Source organism: Camelus bactrianus, chromosome 13 (assembly GCF_048773025.1).
Source record: "Camelus bactrianus isolate YW-2024 breed Bactrian camel chromosome 13, ASM4877302v1, whole genome shotgun sequence".
NCBI classification, from domain to species: domain Eukaryota; kingdom Metazoa; phylum Chordata; class Mammalia; order Artiodactyla; family Camelidae; genus Camelus; species Camelus bactrianus.
In genome coordinates this window covers 21,218,880-21,236,225 of record NC_133551.1, presented here as the reverse complement: position 1 = coordinate 21,236,225, position 17,346 = coordinate 21,218,880, and the positions used below count along the sequence as shown (strand labels likewise).

At 35.2% G+C, this 17,346-nt stretch overlaps 1 pseudogene; it reads right to left on the bottom strand.

Annotated features, from left to right (window-relative positions):
• Nucleotides 1-16,426: 16,426 nt before the first annotated feature.
• LOC123619275 (U6 spliceosomal RNA) lies at nucleotides 16,427-16,523 on the bottom strand (annotated as a pseudogene).
• Between the last annotated feature and the right edge of the window lie 823 nt (nucleotides 16,524-17,346).

Here is a 17,346-nt window from a genome sequence, read left to right as displayed (position 1 = left end):
TTTTATCACAAGTGGGGATGAATTCAGGCTGGAGGCCTCAGTTCTCGAGCTGATTTCGAAGTTTCTGTGTAGATAATGTTGATGAGGCTGCAGCAATATGACTGCCCTTTTCTTTACCTTTAAAAAGCGTGATTCTTGCAAAATCAGTTTTAACCAGACCTAGTAACCTAGATTCATCGTATGTGTCCATGGCCAGTTTTACTGAGGTCCTTACCGTTAAGAACTGCATCCATTCCTTGACTAAAATTGACTTTGCGGCTTCTAAGAAATTAGTTTCCCCAGCCGCAACCTGTGAGAATGCAAATGTAATGTTCTGTGTTATTATCCCGGGACCAGATTTTTTTTTTTTAATTTTCTATTTGCTTCAAGTATCAGGTAGTTTCCAACGTTTCTTCAGACCTTCCAGAGCATATCGTGGCACGTAATTTACTGCATTAATGATAGTAGTTTCAGACTCATTAGGATGCATTAGGAGTTGATCACAGTTAATTTTTTCCCGCAAATTCTTTTCCTTTAGGTAACAAAGAATGAGGTAAAATGAACTCTACCAACTTTGAGTATTTTCTGTTTTGTGAATTAAGTCTCAAAAGAGTACTTTTCCGATTGCTAGTCTCAGTAATTGAGAGAGATGTGCGCTGCAGTCTTCCTGATACCAAAAATTAATGTGTCCACTTGCTCAAGGCCCAAAGTAAGTCAGATAGCTAAACAGTTTCGTGCACCTAGATGCAAGTGGACCATCGTTTTCCCCTAATGAGCTTTGCCTACCATCTTACGTATTTATAGGTCTAATTACCTTTTCAGTGTGCATAGCTATCTATTTAAATTTGAGAGGAATTTGTATTTGGAAAAGCAGTGAATGTATTGGACTACAGATTTAAGCATGATTGGTAAAAAGAAAAACTAAAAGTAGTGTTGAGTGGTATTGCTAAATAGAATTTTTTCAATTGTGTTTTGAGAAAGTACCCAATAAAGGCATTTGTTAGTAATTGATTTTTTTCCAAATTTAATAATTAGACTTGTATACCAATCAGTCCTGGTCAACACAGTGTTAACCACAGAATGATATAATTTATCTTAAAAGAAATAAAGCTTTATTTCATGTGTACCACAATTTTAGTTGTCTCTAAGTATTGAAAATAAGTAAGGACCTCCATTTCTAGTGTTTTGGTAGATTCTCCTAGAAGTGTGGGTATTCTCAGACAGTGGAACCGTTTGGATTCTGTCTAGGTCAGAATTTCTCAACATCATTACTATTGACACTTTATGGCCAGATAATTCTTTGTTTTGTAGCACTACTGTACATTGTAGTATATTTAGCAGCATCCTTGGCCTCTACCCATAGATGCCAATATCACAACACTCCCACCTCCCAGTACCAATTGTGACACCCAGAAATGTCTCCAGATACTGCAGATGTTCCCCTGAGAGGCAAGGTCACAGTGAGAACCACTGGTCAGCCTTGATTCCTGCCCCTGCTTTTCCATCAAGAAGACCTGTTTACCATACTTCAGAGGTACATCCCAAATTCCATCACTTTTCACCTCCACTCCTTGCAAGTTACTGTCACTTCAGTCTTGGACTGTTACAGTAGCATCCTAGGTGGTTTTTCTGCTTCTACTCTTACATCTTCACAATTTACTTTTAAAAATTAAGAAATTTTATATAGAAAAGTATGTAGTATATATGTAAGAGCTCAGAAGTAACAAGCACCCTACAGGTGTATCTACAGGAATGTTCTCTGAGGAATAGACCAGTATTTTTGAAGCTCAAGGGTGCCTCTACCTGATTGTATTACAGTTGTTCCTTCATATAGCAGCTTGAAAGATTTCATTAAAACATAAGTCACATCATCTCACCTATTTCTTCTTTCCTTTGCAGTTTTAATCTTATCTCCTGGGATGGCCTAAGGGCGCCATATAATCAGGCTATTATCTAAACACTCCTCATTCCACTTGAGCCACCTTGCTGTCCAGCATTATTCCTGCCTCTGGGACTTTATGCTTGCTTTTTCCACTTACAGATTCAGATGTTCTTATAAACCCTGACATGGATGATTTGTCTTCATCATTCAGGTGTCAGTTCAGATGTCATCTCAGACCATCTCTGACCTCTGGTTATGCTATTCTGCAATCACTCTATCCAATTACCATGTTCTCTTTATAGCATTTATCTGAAATTATGTTGTGTGATTGTTTATTGTCTCTCTCCTATTAGACTGTAAACTCCTGGAGAGCAAGGACCTTGTCTGTCTCTACCATTAACTAGTCCCTGACACATAGTCATGGCATTCTAGATGCTTGTTGAATGAATGAATATTGAAAAAAATCCACCTCTGCATTTAGTTTTGTGACCTTGGGCAAGTGACTTAGACTCTGTGTCTCAGATTTCTCATCTACATAATGATCGTAACCTGCCTTGCTGTCCTTGAATAAGGTATCTCCATTAGCTCTTCAGAAACTGGCAAGTGCTATACAAATGGAAATCAGTATTATTAACCATAGAATTTGGCTTTTGGTATTTAATAATTAGGAAAGGATGGATAATTCATGGTACTCCACTTATGTAAGTTTTTTGGATTAAACATCTATGTTCAAATCTTACTTTTGGTAAAATCTAGGATCTTGTAACAGCAACTGAATTGTGGGGAAACTGTAACCAGTGACTTTTGATTTGGTTGTGTGTGAATTAGTTCTGAATCCACTCAGTCTACTCAAGGTCACTTGTACTTCGCTTTTCACTCTAGGTAAGTTCATTGTAACTGATGAAATAAGACTTTTCCTGACAGTTCATTCCTCTGCAATATAAGTCCTCTTAAAAGTGGATGTATCATAGCTAATAATCTAAAACTGGTTAGTTATGTTTTGAGAGATTGGCTAAATATTCAGCTGAATTATATTTCATAATCATTCTCTTTTCATGGAAATTAGTATTTCATATTTCATCCTCAGAATAAAAAAAAGTAATTTCAAGCTTATAAAAATCTAGCAGAGGCATTTAGATTTATAAATAACAGAATGAAAAGATTAGTAAAAATAATAAAAGTTGGGCTATTAAATGTACTGGCAAGGTTCTTCATTTTACCCTCTGATTTATTGGTTACCAAATGACTGATGATTCTTTTCTCAGCATAACTTTCCACTATTGGGTTTGTTAAATCTGTGTGAAATATTAACAGATTCTTATTTATAGCTGTTGGAGAAAAAACAGTCCATTTTGGCTTTTTGAATAGGCATTTTAGAGTAGCAAAATTGTACATACTTCTTGCCTCACCTTTATACCCATCACCTACTCCTAACAACTCTTGGTCAGAAGGATCTGATAACTTCATGCTGTACTGTGTGTGTCATTTAAACCAGGCCTGTGTTTTCTCAGTGCACAGTCACAACAGATTCAGGTTAGATACAAGGAGGAAAGGGACCAGTTCAAATTAAAGTAAGTGGTCCGGAGTGTTGTTTCAGGGTATTTGATCATTAGGTTAGTCATTGGTCTTAATTACTTTTATATGCTTTCTGATTGAGTTTCTGGGATTCTGTTTCAGACTAAGGTGTGAATGCAAGCAGAAAATATTTGCATTATAAAGGACAAAGTTGTTAACACAAATATAACTTGGTAACATTGTGGAGAACAGTTTGACCAGTGTCTGAAACTGGAGGCCACCTCGTATAGTAAAAAGGACTCTGGACTTGGTCCTAGAGGATCTAGATTCAAGTCTGACCCATGTGCCCTTTGGTAAGTCACACAACTTCTTCCTCTTACCAGCATACCAAAAAGAAAGGGCAGTTTAATCTGATTTTGAAAAGTGTCAACAGTAAAGGATAAGAAGTCTAATGTTTTTACACAGTACTTTCTGTTTTCTGTTTCAGAAATTACCATAGTATCTCACCCCCAGTTATTAGAAACGTATTCTCTGATTTGAATGTCAGATTTAATAGTGTGTCTTGATTGAAGGGCTATTAGAAGATTGACAAATACTGGTAATCGCTCATGACCATTGATTCGCCCTAAATCCAGCCTTTTGCCATCCTTGTCATCCCAACCTATTTGTAACGGTAGGACCCCTGGGCCTTTGCACGTATCTTCCTCACCTCTTCTGTTTTACTGTTGCCTGTTGAAAATTTTCCATTTTTCCAGAAATGCTATCTGAACTCTCAAATTTAGGGATTCCTATTTGTTTTCATGTACCTTATTAATAATACCATAATATCATTTATTGTTTATTTAGAATTCCCATTAGATCGTAAGGTTCATGACAGTGAGAGCTATTTCTTTTTGTGTCTTTATTACATAGCACACTCTATTCTGGGCACTGTTCTAAGAGCTTTACATGTATTTAATTCATTTATTCTCCCAATGGCTTTATGAGCTAGGTGCTATTAAAATCTCCATTTTGCTGGGGTACAGATAAGTTAACTTGCCCAAGGTTGCATGTTAGGGCTGAGATTTGAACCCAGGCAGCCTGACTTGAAAGAATGGAAGAATGTATAAAAAGTCAAGTAATGAAATGTATCTCCTTGTAATTTCTAGGGTATGGATCACAGTTTAGTATTTCTTACTTGGATTTTATTAGCATTAGTTTCAATCATGACTTAAGTCAAAATTCTTCATGGGAAGGCAACTCTTAATGTAAGGTAATAAAAATAGATTACTTACAAAATTTAAAGAACCAACGTGTTGTATAACATAGAAGCTTGTTTTTCTGTATTGCTAATTGCATTGGATGGGATATTGCCTTACTGTACAATGCTTTGTGGTGTGTGTGTATATATATACATATATACTTATATATTTGATGATGATCAATGTTATTTTTCAAATACATTGTTCAGGGGGTTTATGTGTTTGTAGTCCACATCACTAGATTGTAAGCTTCTTAAAGCAAGGATAGAATTAACTTTAATTTTTTCCCCAGTATTACCATACAGCACCTATGATAATGTTTGTACTGTTTATATGCATGTTGAATTCCTCTACAAAATAACCTATCTGCCAAAAGAAGTGTATCAAGAGTTTTTAGATTAGACTCTTCTGAGAAAGAAGTAAAATCTTTATAGTTTAATCTTTTAGAATAATAAAGGCTTGATACAAAGGTTCTTTGTGAGAATGTAATAAATTTTCTCTGCTCTTGAGGACCTCTTCATAGAAGGCGGAAGGCATATGGGGGAGGAGGATGGGGTTTGCTGAAGTGCCATTCCTAACTTTACAGGGTTCTTCAAATCTAATGAGAGAAAGAACATCCTACTGAATCATATAAAAGACCTCTTTGAATGTACATAGTTTGGCTTGTTGCACACATCTTTTGGCATCTTGTCTATAAGCAGGATCTGTCCTTTTACTGGGATGATAGGAGATAGAATACAGCATCATAGAGTACACAGGAAACTGGATATCAATATTTAGTGAAAAAAGTTGAGAGCTGCCTGCTGGTAAGCCATAACATTTGCAGCTTCCCATTACTTTAGGGGTAATTCTTGGTTGAAAATCTGAGACGCTTGAAAGCAGCTGTCTCAAACTGACCTTTACCACCCAGTTCTTGAGTAATTTCAGCTAATTCTGTAGCATGCATTCCAGTAACTTATAATAAAGCTGATACATAATGCTGCAGAATATCATATATAATGAAACTGCAGAATATATATGAAATGTATGGTTTTATGATTTACTGTAAGTTGGTCCTGTGCTTACTCTCCAAATACATTCCCAAACTTGTGTCTGCAGCTAAATAACTCCAACACTCATTTTGCATGTTGCCTCAGAACCAAAATATTTAAAATAAATTCCATACATTTACTATTCTTAGTCTCCCTTTATTTTGTGGTCAAAGGCATGTTTATTTTTTCCTCCCCTACTTAGATCGTTTATTTATACATCAGTTCCTTTCACTTTTAAGTGTGAAGGCTGAGCCCCAACTACCGGTCTCAGAGACTAGTTTAATTGGTCTGTATCTGTATCTGTAAAAACTTCCTATGGTGATTTTGAAACTGCAGCCCACACTTGAGAACCATGAAATATAACTAAAGGGTATATGCTCTGTTAGACTTTTGCTTGTTTTTAATAACCTTGCAGTTTATTCTCTAGTTGTTATAGGCATGTAGTCTTGAAAACTCAACTCTAGAAACATTTTGTTTTTGTACCCTATTGATTTCTTGTTGATCTAGGCTATAGCACTGTTTTCTTTCTCTTTTCTTTTTTCTTTTTTTATTTTGCAGCAGTGTTTCTTTACCAGGGCCACCAGCATCATCTGGGGGTGCTTTTTATAAACGTGGATACTTAGACCCCATCTGGACCTAGTGAATCAGTTTTGGGGAAATCTACATTTAAAAAAATAAGCATCATAGATTCTTATGCTCATTCAAGTTTGAAAACTGACTTTTTTCAAGAAGTATTTAATAAATATTTGCATAATTAATCTGAATTAATATTTGATTCTCCAGCTAGACTGTAGTAAGTATTCTGAATACAGAGATCTCATCCTGTCATCTTTCCCTTTTGTAAAAGAGAGGCTGATCAAGGATTGGATCTTACTCTGGTTTGCCCAGTATGGCTTAGTGCTTTTCTGTTGGTAAAAGCCCAATAAATACTGAACTGAATTTTTTGTTTTATCTTACTTATTATTTTCCTGCAGAGCTAGAGCTAAAAACAAATTGTTGGATATGTGGTTATGAATGTTGGGGGTCTTTGAGACTAGATGGCCCTGAAGAGTAGCTTCACACAAACTTTTCTTAAGAGTATCAGGCTTGGAAAGACTTTGAAGATCATCTAGTCCATTTCTTTCATTTTATGTTGGAGGAAATTGTGACCCAGAGTGCTTGAGTGCTGTGTACAGAGTGACAAGATTAATTCCAAGACTGGAGCCAAGACTAGATTCCTAACCCAGTTCTCTTTATTTCATGAAATAACTTCTCTTTGAGGCAGCAATGATTGGGTTAAGGTTCAGTTGGAGGTTTTCTGCTTCTTAGGTATAAGGGGAAGAAAAATTTGTGCAGAACCAAAAACATCTTGATTTTTATAATCAGGACATGTACCTTTACTCACATTTACTTTTTGGAATAGATTATTAGAAGATGGAGGATCTTTGCCGAGGAAATCCTTGAATGAAGATGGGTGGGTGTGAGGTGTAAAACTCACTTGGCATGCAGTTTTGTTGTTGTTTCTAGTGGAACTTTGCTTCTCTGTCCTGACATTTCCATGTCTCTATTTATAGCAGTGATCTCTTTGGAATTTGCCTTCTGATTCTGTTTATTCTTTTATGTTGCTTCATATTAACTGATATTCTCACTTCATTTTTTTTTTTAAATGTATTTGAAAGGACCTGAGAAGGAAATGAAGGATTGAAAATTTTTAGAAGTATCTGAAATTACTATTTTCCTGTGACTTATCATAATATTGTTTAGAACAGATTAATTATAGTATAGAACAGATTATCTAACTATAGTACCTAATGATACAAATACTAATTTTTCAAGATAGAATGGTAGTTTATTTATCTTTTATTTAAAAGTATATGAAGTCTACAATAAATCCCTTTTATCCAGGACAGATACTACTTTTAGATTCTTAACCTTGCTTCTTTAATTGTATGCTTTTTCCCCTTTTTAAAAAAATTGAAGTATAGTTGGTTTATAATGTGTTAATTTCTGGTGTACAGCATAGTGATTCAGTTTTATATATATATATTCCTTTTCATATTATTTTTCATTATAGACTATTGTAAGATATTGAATATAGCTCCCTGTAGGACCTTGCTTATCTATTTTATATTTAGTAGTTAGCAAATCCAAAACTCCCAATTTATCTGTCCACCCCCACTTATCTGTACTTTGATGTAAGTGAAGATTGAGAGATTTTATCTTAGAGCTTTTAAATGATTAACTCTTTAAGGGCAGGGACAATCTTACTTACCTTTGAGATTAATGTAATACCTGGCATCTAGTGAATGCTTATTAATCTTTTCATTTATCAGCAAAAATGCTGGGCATTGTTCTAGGTGTTGGAAGATACAGTAGTGAACAAAATAGACAAATATCCTTACCCTCATGGAGCTTATTCTAGTGGGTGAATGTTGAATGAAACCGTGAATCACTTTGCAAAGACTATTTGTTTTCAGATATTTGCATCAGACTAAAAAAGAATAGTCTATAGTTTATTAAGCAACGGGTTGAAGAATCAGAATGGGAGCTTAGTGATCAGATATTCCATTCATTTAAACAGTTATTTCCTAATGTGACTATGTAAAATTATTTGAAATAATCACATAATTGCCAGTCATTGTTATCCTGATTGTCATTTAATTCTTTTTTTTTAATTGAAGTAATTACAATGTGTCAATTTCTGGTGTACAGCACAACGTTCCAGTCATGCATATATATATACATGTATATATATACACACACACACACGTATTCATTGTCATTTTTTTTCATTAAAGGTTGTTACAAGATATTGAACATAGTTCCCTGTGCTATACAAAAGAAACTTAAAAAAAAAAAAAAAACCTATATATATAGTGGCTAACATTTGTAAATCTCAAACTCCCAAATTTATCCCTTCCAACCCCTTTTCCCTGGTAACCATTAGATTGTTTACTATGTCTGTGACTCTGTCTCTGTTTTGTAGATGAACTCATAGTGTCCTTTTTTTTTTTTTTTTTAAGATTCCACATATGAGTGATATGGTATTTTTCTTTCTCTTCTGGCTTACTTCACTTAGAATGACGATTTCTAGGTCCACCTATGTTGCTGCGAATGGCATTATTTTACTCTTTTTTATGGCTGAATAGTGTTCCATTGTATATATGTACCACATCTTCTTTATCCAGTCATCTATTGATCAATGTTTGGATTATTTCCATGTCTTGGCTATTGTAGATAGTGCTGCTGTGAACACTGGGGTGCATGTGTCTTTTTGAATTTTATTTTTCTCTGGGTATATGCCCAGGAGTGGGATTGCTGGATCACATGGTAAGTGTATTTTTAGTTTTTTGAGGAATCTCCATACTGTTTTCCATAATGGCTGCACCAAACTACATTCCCACTAACAGTGTAGGAGGGTTCCCTTTTCTCCATACCCTCTCCAGCATTTATTGTTCATGGAGTTTTGAATGGTGGCCATTCTGACTGGTATGAGGTGATACCTCATTGTAGTTTTGATTTGCATTTCTCTGATAATTAGTGATATTGAGCATGTCATTCAATTCTTGTGTTCTGTTTGTAACCCTGAGTAAAATGTTCTAATTGTAACTCTGAGTAAAGGCCTCAGTTGCTAGCCAGGCCACAATCAGGGGACTTTATTGAAAATCAGATACCACTGAGTGCCTTTGACAATGCTGGCCCAAAACTCCGTACACACCAAAGTTATAGTTGTTCACTTGTTTATTGTATGTTCTTCACACGAGAGTGTGAGCTCCACAGGATCTATTTTAGTCACCACTGTATCCTAAGTGCATAAAATAATGTGCCAACTAGTAGATGCTAGTAAATATTAATAAATCAATCCTTGACTACTCAAAATGCAATTCTCTCCCTACTCATAGCTACAGCCTACATTTAGTCTTCATCCAGACTACTCAAACAATAAAAATTCATTTCTAATGTTCTCTCATTATTTTAGCATATTTACTAACATCCTCCATCTGTTCTTATAGTCTTTTTGACACTTCTCTTTTCTTTAAATCTGTTACTTCCTGGCCTTACCTGCCAGTCACTTCAAGAATTCTCAGCTCCTGGGGGAAGGTATAGCTCAAGTGGCAGAGTGCATGCTTAGCAAATGCATGAGGTCCAGGGTTCAATCCTCAGTACCTCCTCTAAAAAAATAAATGAATAAACCTAATTACCTCTCCCTTCCAAAAAAAAAAAGTTAAAAAAAAATTCTCAAATCCCATTCCGCCTTATCTTTCAGTTGTGTTCACTCTTTAAATTCACTTTGAATCACTAAAAATAGACCTTGGCATTAGAAAAGCTTCAATTTACCATTTGCTACCTAAGTGCCAAGTTATTTAACCTTGCCATAGTTAGTCTTTTTCTGAGTCTCATTTTGTTGCTTGTACCCTAAGCATTGTTATGAAAATTAAATGAGATTATGGTAACCAGACACTATTGCTTATAAGTAATGAAAACCCTTGTTAAATAATAACCCCAAAATCCAGGCGCAGAGTGGCTCTAGAGCTGGCTGATTTAGCAGCTCCACAGCATATGAAGTATCCATATTTTTTTCATCTTTGCCCTCTGCCAACCTCAGCATGTGGCTTAGTGTCCCTAATGATTGCATAATCGTTGCCACAGTTCCCAGTGTTATGCAGGCACGATTGTAAAGTGGAAAAAGAAAGTTTCTTCTCTTTAAAAGCAAAAAAAAAAAATCCCCTTCTCCTGGATATCAATTGGACTAACCTTATGCTGACCAGAGCTGAATCACTGGATTTCTCTAGCAAGTATCGTACTTGGTTTTGAATGATTAAGATTCATCTCCTGAGGCTAAGGTAGAGGCCCCACCTTATTAGTAAGAGTTATTGTTACTACTACATTTGCAATTCTTTTTTGCCCCTATCTACTGTCACTCTGGTATAATTTCTCTTAGTCTTGTGGTTTTAAAGATTACCTCTACTCCTGATTTTTTATCTTCCCTCTGGATTGCTTCTATGAGTACCAAACTCATGTCCAACTGTCAATTAGACATTTCCATTTGTAAGTTTAACTGGCATCTTAAATTTAATATTTCCAATATTGAACTCTCCAATTTCCTCCTCCAGCTCTTCTATCTTCCTATTTTAGTAAGTAGCAATTCTGTTGTTTTTGTTTGTTGAAGTTGAAAAACCTTGGAGTCATTATTGATTTCTCTCACATCCCACATCTTGATTCATCAAGAAATCCTATTGACTCTAGCTTTAAAATAAATGAAATAGGACCTTCACTGCTACATCATGGTCCAAACCACCTGAACTATTGCAATACATTCTTGCTGGTCTTCCTTCCTTGCCCACCATCCTCCTCCCCTCTATTTTTAACATAGAAACCAAAGCAATCCCATCATTCTTCTGCATAAAACAATCCAATGGCTTCTCATCTTCCCTCAACTCAAGCTAAAGTCTTTAATGACCTACAAGGCTCTGTACCATCTAGGCACCTATAATTTCTCTGATCATCTCTCAATCCCTTCACCACCCTACCCCATCATTCTTAAACAACTGAACCTCAAAGATGTCTGGCATTCCCTTACCTCTAGGCTTTTATACTTGATGTTTCCCTCTACCTGGTTTGTTCTACCCCCACATATGTATACAGCTTTCCTCCTTTCCTCTTTCAGGTCATAGTATAAATGTCATTTTCCCTGTGAAACCATTTCTGGCTACCCTATCTAAAATTTTAATTCTCCCCTCCCTTTTCCTACTTTATCTTCCTTAGTTCCTACCATGATCTAACATTTCATACAGTATGTTTTGTAACTTTTTTAAAAAAATTGAAGTGTAGTTGGTTTACAATGTTGTGTTAGTTTCTGGTGTAGAGCATAGTGGTTCAGTTATATATATATATATATATATATATATATATATATTCCTTTTTATATTATTTTCATTAAGACTATTACAAGGTATTGAATATAGTTCCTTATAGTATTTTGAAGAATATTTTTAATTATTAAAAAAATTGTTTAAATTATGTCTTCTCCATTAGAATGTAAAGTACACATAAGGCTGGAGTTTTTTGTTCATGTTGTATCCCCAGTACCTAGAAAACTGCCTTGGCATATGGAAGATCCTTAATAAAATATTTGTGAAGAAATGAATGAAATTAATGTTGATTCATCACATCATTGTTTCTGATTTTGGCTGGGTCCTCAGTGACATTTTGTAATCCTTGTCTTGTTTCTGATCAGTTTCCTTCCTACTTACCATACCTGCTATATCAAACCATCACCATTCTCTTTCAGATGCCTCACTTTTATTCTCAGTTTCTGAATAGTGGATGTCCTTTAAAAAAAAAATTATTTAAGGGGATTGATAGCATCTATGAACTTCTTAGTCTTCCCAGTCCTCTTACCTTCAAATTTATAATTTTTTCCTTATTTATTTTTTCTTAATCTTAGAGCCCCACTTCTAATTTTGTTGAAATTTCATCTGTTTTTTTATCTTGGTACCAAACCCTATCTTCTGAGACCATACTTAAGCAATTATTTCTTATGTATTTGTATGTATTTTTGTATATCTCATTTTCCTCTATATTGTTTTTTTCTCTCTTGACCATTTTAAACCCTTCTTTTACCCTTACTTTATTACAGCTTTCTCTTCTTTCCCTCAGATGGCTTTCTTGAAATGTTTAAATGTACTATTCCATTTTCATATTCCTGTTAGTGCACAATTTACAGTATTCTGGCTTTTGCTTTCCTTGCCCACAATTTCATCTACCTCACAGGATTGTTGTGAGAGATTAAATGAGATTATATGTATTAAGTTTTTAGAATAATGCTTGCACATAGTTAATATTTGTTTTTGAGTGCTTACCATGATGAGCTATAACTGCTGAAGCCAAAATCATTCCCACTCTTGTGGATGCTTTTCTATCACCCTCTTGACTTCCCTATATTCTTCATGAATGTCCTTCTTTTGGTTTTGGGACACCAGTATCAGGATGCTTTTAGCTCCAAGTAGCCAGAATCTCTTTAACAATAAGTCCAATGATAAGACAGTTCCAAGATTGATTCAGAGAATCAACAATGTTAGGACCCAAGCTCTTTGTACTCTAGCATTCTCACTGTGTCACAGAGGTTTACTTTCAGGGTTGTAAGAGAGCAAGCACTTATTTTCATCATCCAAAAGCAGAACGGCAGTGCTGGGGTTTCTCCTGGGTAGGTACCTCTATAGCGAAGACAGTGTCCCCCAAAGCTCCCTAGAGCATTTCCCTTACATCCCATTGGCCACCCTTATACCAGTCACTGACAAAAGGAAATGTAATTACCATGATTGACATAAACTAACCATGATTCATTCCCCAGGCTCCCACCTTCCTTGAGTTTGTTACTCTATTCTGGAGGAAACTAGATATGTCTTGGCCTGAAAGAAGATAGGAATGGCTGTTTTGTTTGTAATCAGTAGTGTCCGCCATGCCATTCTCACTTGGTTGATCTGATAGCTCCTTCTTAGTGTTTTTCATTGTTTCCTCTTGATTGATGTACCCCCTAAATGCTGGTATCCCAAAGTTCTGTCTTTGATTCTTTCAAAATTATTCTTCCTTTACTCTTTAAAATGCCACGTGTGTTATGATCTTTTCTAAATCTTTATCTCCAGCTAAGACTTCTTTCCTAAGCCCCAGCTTAGCATATCTAACTGTCTACTGGACATCTTCATCCACATTCAATCCAAACAAATATTGTTGTGCTGGGTTTTTGGGAGTCAAAAATTAAATAAACTCTTCCCCTGTATGATGTTACATTTTAGTTGAAACAAGTATTCCAATGCAGGTAGTAATTAGGAATGCAGTCTTACTAGGCAATAAAATTTACTAAGTACACAAATAGCATAGATGAAGGGGTGTCATTAATAGGGCTATAGGCAACTAAATGGAACTCATCTTTTTCTTCAAATGGACTCTTTCTATATTCTGTACTTTCATTAGTAGCTCAGTGTCCACATCTTTGTTCAATCTAGAAACAAGAGCAATCTAAACTCCTTCCAAATCCCCACATAAAGTTGGTTGGCAAATTGTATGTATTCTACCTCTATACTACATTAACCCATTTGTCTTTTTATATCATAGTCATCATACTTTAGGTCCTCGTACTTTCTCATTTCATTGAATTATTCACTCAGTAAAAGTTAATTGAACAGCATGTATTATAAATAAGAACTTGTACTAGAAAAAGTTCTTAAAAAAAAAAAAGAGTCTCTCAGGGAGGCTACAGCCCAGTGAATAAGGCATAAGCCAACAAATGGTTATGTAGTTGTGATAAGTGATAGAGTGGAGATACTGGAAAAAATATGAGAACTCATGGTCAGAGGCGCCTACCCCAAGATGAGGGCTAGATTTGCCCGATTAGAGACTGAGTCTCAAAACTCAGTAAGCTGAGCTTGGAGTAGGGAAGAGGGAAATATACCACTCAATTTATACACACCAAAGAAATATCACTTCAAAGACATTACTTTGGGTGACTGTGTAGCTATTCATTTTGCTGTTAATCAAAAATAATTTTTTAACTGATCATAATTAATTTAGATGATCAGTAATAATGGGTACATCATTATACAGTTGATCCTTCATTGGTCACCAATTCTTTACTTTCAAATTTGCCCACTCACTAAAATTTACTTGTAACTCCAGAATCGGTACTCAGTGTGCTTTTTTGGTCATTTGCATGTGCATGGCAGAGCAGCAAGAAAATATTTGAGCCCTATGTTCCCAGCTGATGTCCAACAAGGCAGTGCCTGGCTTTCTTATTTCAGCTCTCATAAACATGTCTTTGTAGTCTATGTAGTGCATTTTTGCACCTTTTTTTGGGGGGGTAGGGGGTGATTTCACTGTTTAAAGAGATGTTCCAGTGTAGGGCTGAAGTGCTCTCTAATGTTCCTAAGCACAAGAAGGCTGTGTTGTGCCTTCTGGAGGGAATACATGTGTTACGCTTCGTTCAGGTATGAGTTATAGTGCTGTTAGGCCATGAATTTAATGTTATAGTAAATAGTGTCTTCAAGCAGAAACACACGTGAAACAATGTGATGGATTGATGAGTTGACTTAACCCAGCATTTCCCTTAGGGGCAGTGATTCAATATTCATTTATTAAGCATTCATGGCAACTTTATAAAACATAACTATGGTAAATAACATAAATCAACTACTTTCAGTATAAATCTGATTTGGGGAAATAGCCAGTCATTTAATGCCAGATACGCTTAGTTGGGTGTCAAGCTGAACAATACAGAGGTATGATTATTACAGTTTTGTCAAACTTTTAAAATAAATGCCCCTCTTTTGATAAACATCTCACCTCATTACCCTAAATATTCTAATATATTCCCTTTAGTGGACATGCCCCAGTTGAGAATTTTAGTTTACAAGTTTTATTTTACCATCAGCCAAGCTGATGTTTTATAAGCCATGTATTTAAAGTGAAAACTACAGTTAAAAAAAAAAGTTTGCTAGATATAATAAAATTTTATTGTGTTCAGTGCTTTTTTAGCCTGCCCTCTCCCTCTAGTCGAATAATTTGTACAAAGTGGGGGTTGGCAAACATTTTCTCTTAAGGGCCAAACAGTATATTTTTAGGCTTGTGGGCCACACTCTGCTACTACTCAACTCTGCCACTACTTGGTGAAAGCAGCAACTGACAATAGGTACTATTTTATATGTTTATATGATAAACTCCTGAGGGAAGGGATCATGACGTACTGTTTTATCCTTCATGGCACGTAACACAGTAGGATCTCAATAACTTGACTTGCTCATTTAGCCTAGATAATAAAAAGACTCTATTTAAAAATATTAAAAACTCAAACATTAAAACCCATCCATTTAAAATTAAATTATTCTTGAAATTCTGTTTTTTCCTCTTATTTATAAATATCTTCCTTTAAGCAGTTATAGTACTTTGGGCTCATTTTATTTGAAGTTTGGCAGTCAGTGGCCTAATTTTATAGCAGTTGGTGAATACTAAAGAAAAGGCTGGCTTATTTTATACGTGTCCTATTTGGTAGGTTGCAATCCAGTCTTTGAATCATGGTTAAGTTTCTACAGTAGCAGTGGTTTAATTATGTATGCCTTCATAGATGCAATGTATTGTAAGGATATTTCACAGTTAAGGTTAAGTACTGACTTAAATTTAAAATAAATCATTTTACTGAGTTGTAAACAGTTGGAGAGCTAAACATACTTGCTGGATAATCAGTTTATTGCAGTGTTGGCTAAGAGCTTAACAGCTCAGGGAAACGGCAGCTTCCCCTCTCCTTTCCTGCCTTACCTCTGTGCTACGTACATTTTTTTCTACTAGTCTTATTCTGAGGAGCTGTTGGTTTCATTTTGGCAACAGACTATTCCCCTCTCTGGGTGGCCAGTTAAGCTTTTCAGGTGATTCTGATGCCTTCCCTGGCTACTTGTGAGAGGAGAAACTTTAGAAAAGAATAATGGGAAAATCACATAAGTTCCTTATTTTCTAGTGTTGTCTTTACTTTCGTCATTGTGAAGATGTATACTGAGTGAGCATGTGTAAATAGAACCATCCCCATTACTTTACTCTAAAAGTAAAATATTACTTTGAAAAAGTCCCCACAAAAAAGTCCTTTTTTTGTGGATGAAAAATGGGATATTTTGGTTTTCAGCTTCATTGAGGTATAAGGACAGTATTGTAAGATATTTAAAGTGTTTATTGTGATAATTTGATATATGTATACGTTGTGAAAGGAGTCCTCTCCTCTAACTGACAACCCCTGACCTTACATATTTATCTTTTTAAAAAATATGAAATGCTTCACAGATTTGCATGTCATCCTTGCATAGGGGCCATGCTAATTGTCTGTTTATGCTAATTATATGTATAGCTGAAGTGAGCACTGGAATACTGTTATGGGTAAAAATGAACTTTTCTTTAGTGTTCATCTGTTAAGATTTTGTTTTTCCTAAATGTGCATGTCAGAGATGTGTATGTGTGACATCCGTAGTTTATAGGTTAAGATTTCTGAAAAGTTGGGTCACAGCATTGCTGGTTGGAAAGAACCTCAGATCCCCACTGTCTAATACAGTAGCCACTGGCCACATAAAGCTAAGTGCCTGAAATGTGGCTATCTGAATTGAGATGCTGTGTAAGTGTAAAATTCACACTGGATTCTGAAGACTTAGAGTGAAAAAAGAATGTAAAATATCTTACTGATAATTTTTATATTGAGTACATGTTACAGTGTATAATAGGTTCATTGGGTTAAATAAAATACATTATTAAAATTTCCCATGTTTCTTTTATTAAAATGTGGATTCTAAAAATGTTTAAATTACATATGTGGTTTGCATTTGTAGCTTGCTTTATATTTCTGTTGGACAGCTCTGCTCTAAATTATGTGATCTTTCAACATAATCAAGTACCAATTTACAAGACCCATTTAAAATGACCTAGAAATTTTATAGTTTCTTTTGGCTTTCTGATTCAATATTGAAAAATAATATACAGAACACTTTAATTCTAAAATGTTAGGAAAGTATGATGTTAGCTCACTGTATGTTCACTAGTCCTCTGGTAAGCTTTTCAGTGACTTCCTGTAAAAGAAGGGCAAGTTGTTACAGGGCTGTTTTATTAAGAGACATTTTAATGTCACCACAGAATAAAATCAGTTCTACACTCCCCCAAAATGAGATGCTTTTTAAAAAGCATAGAATATTTC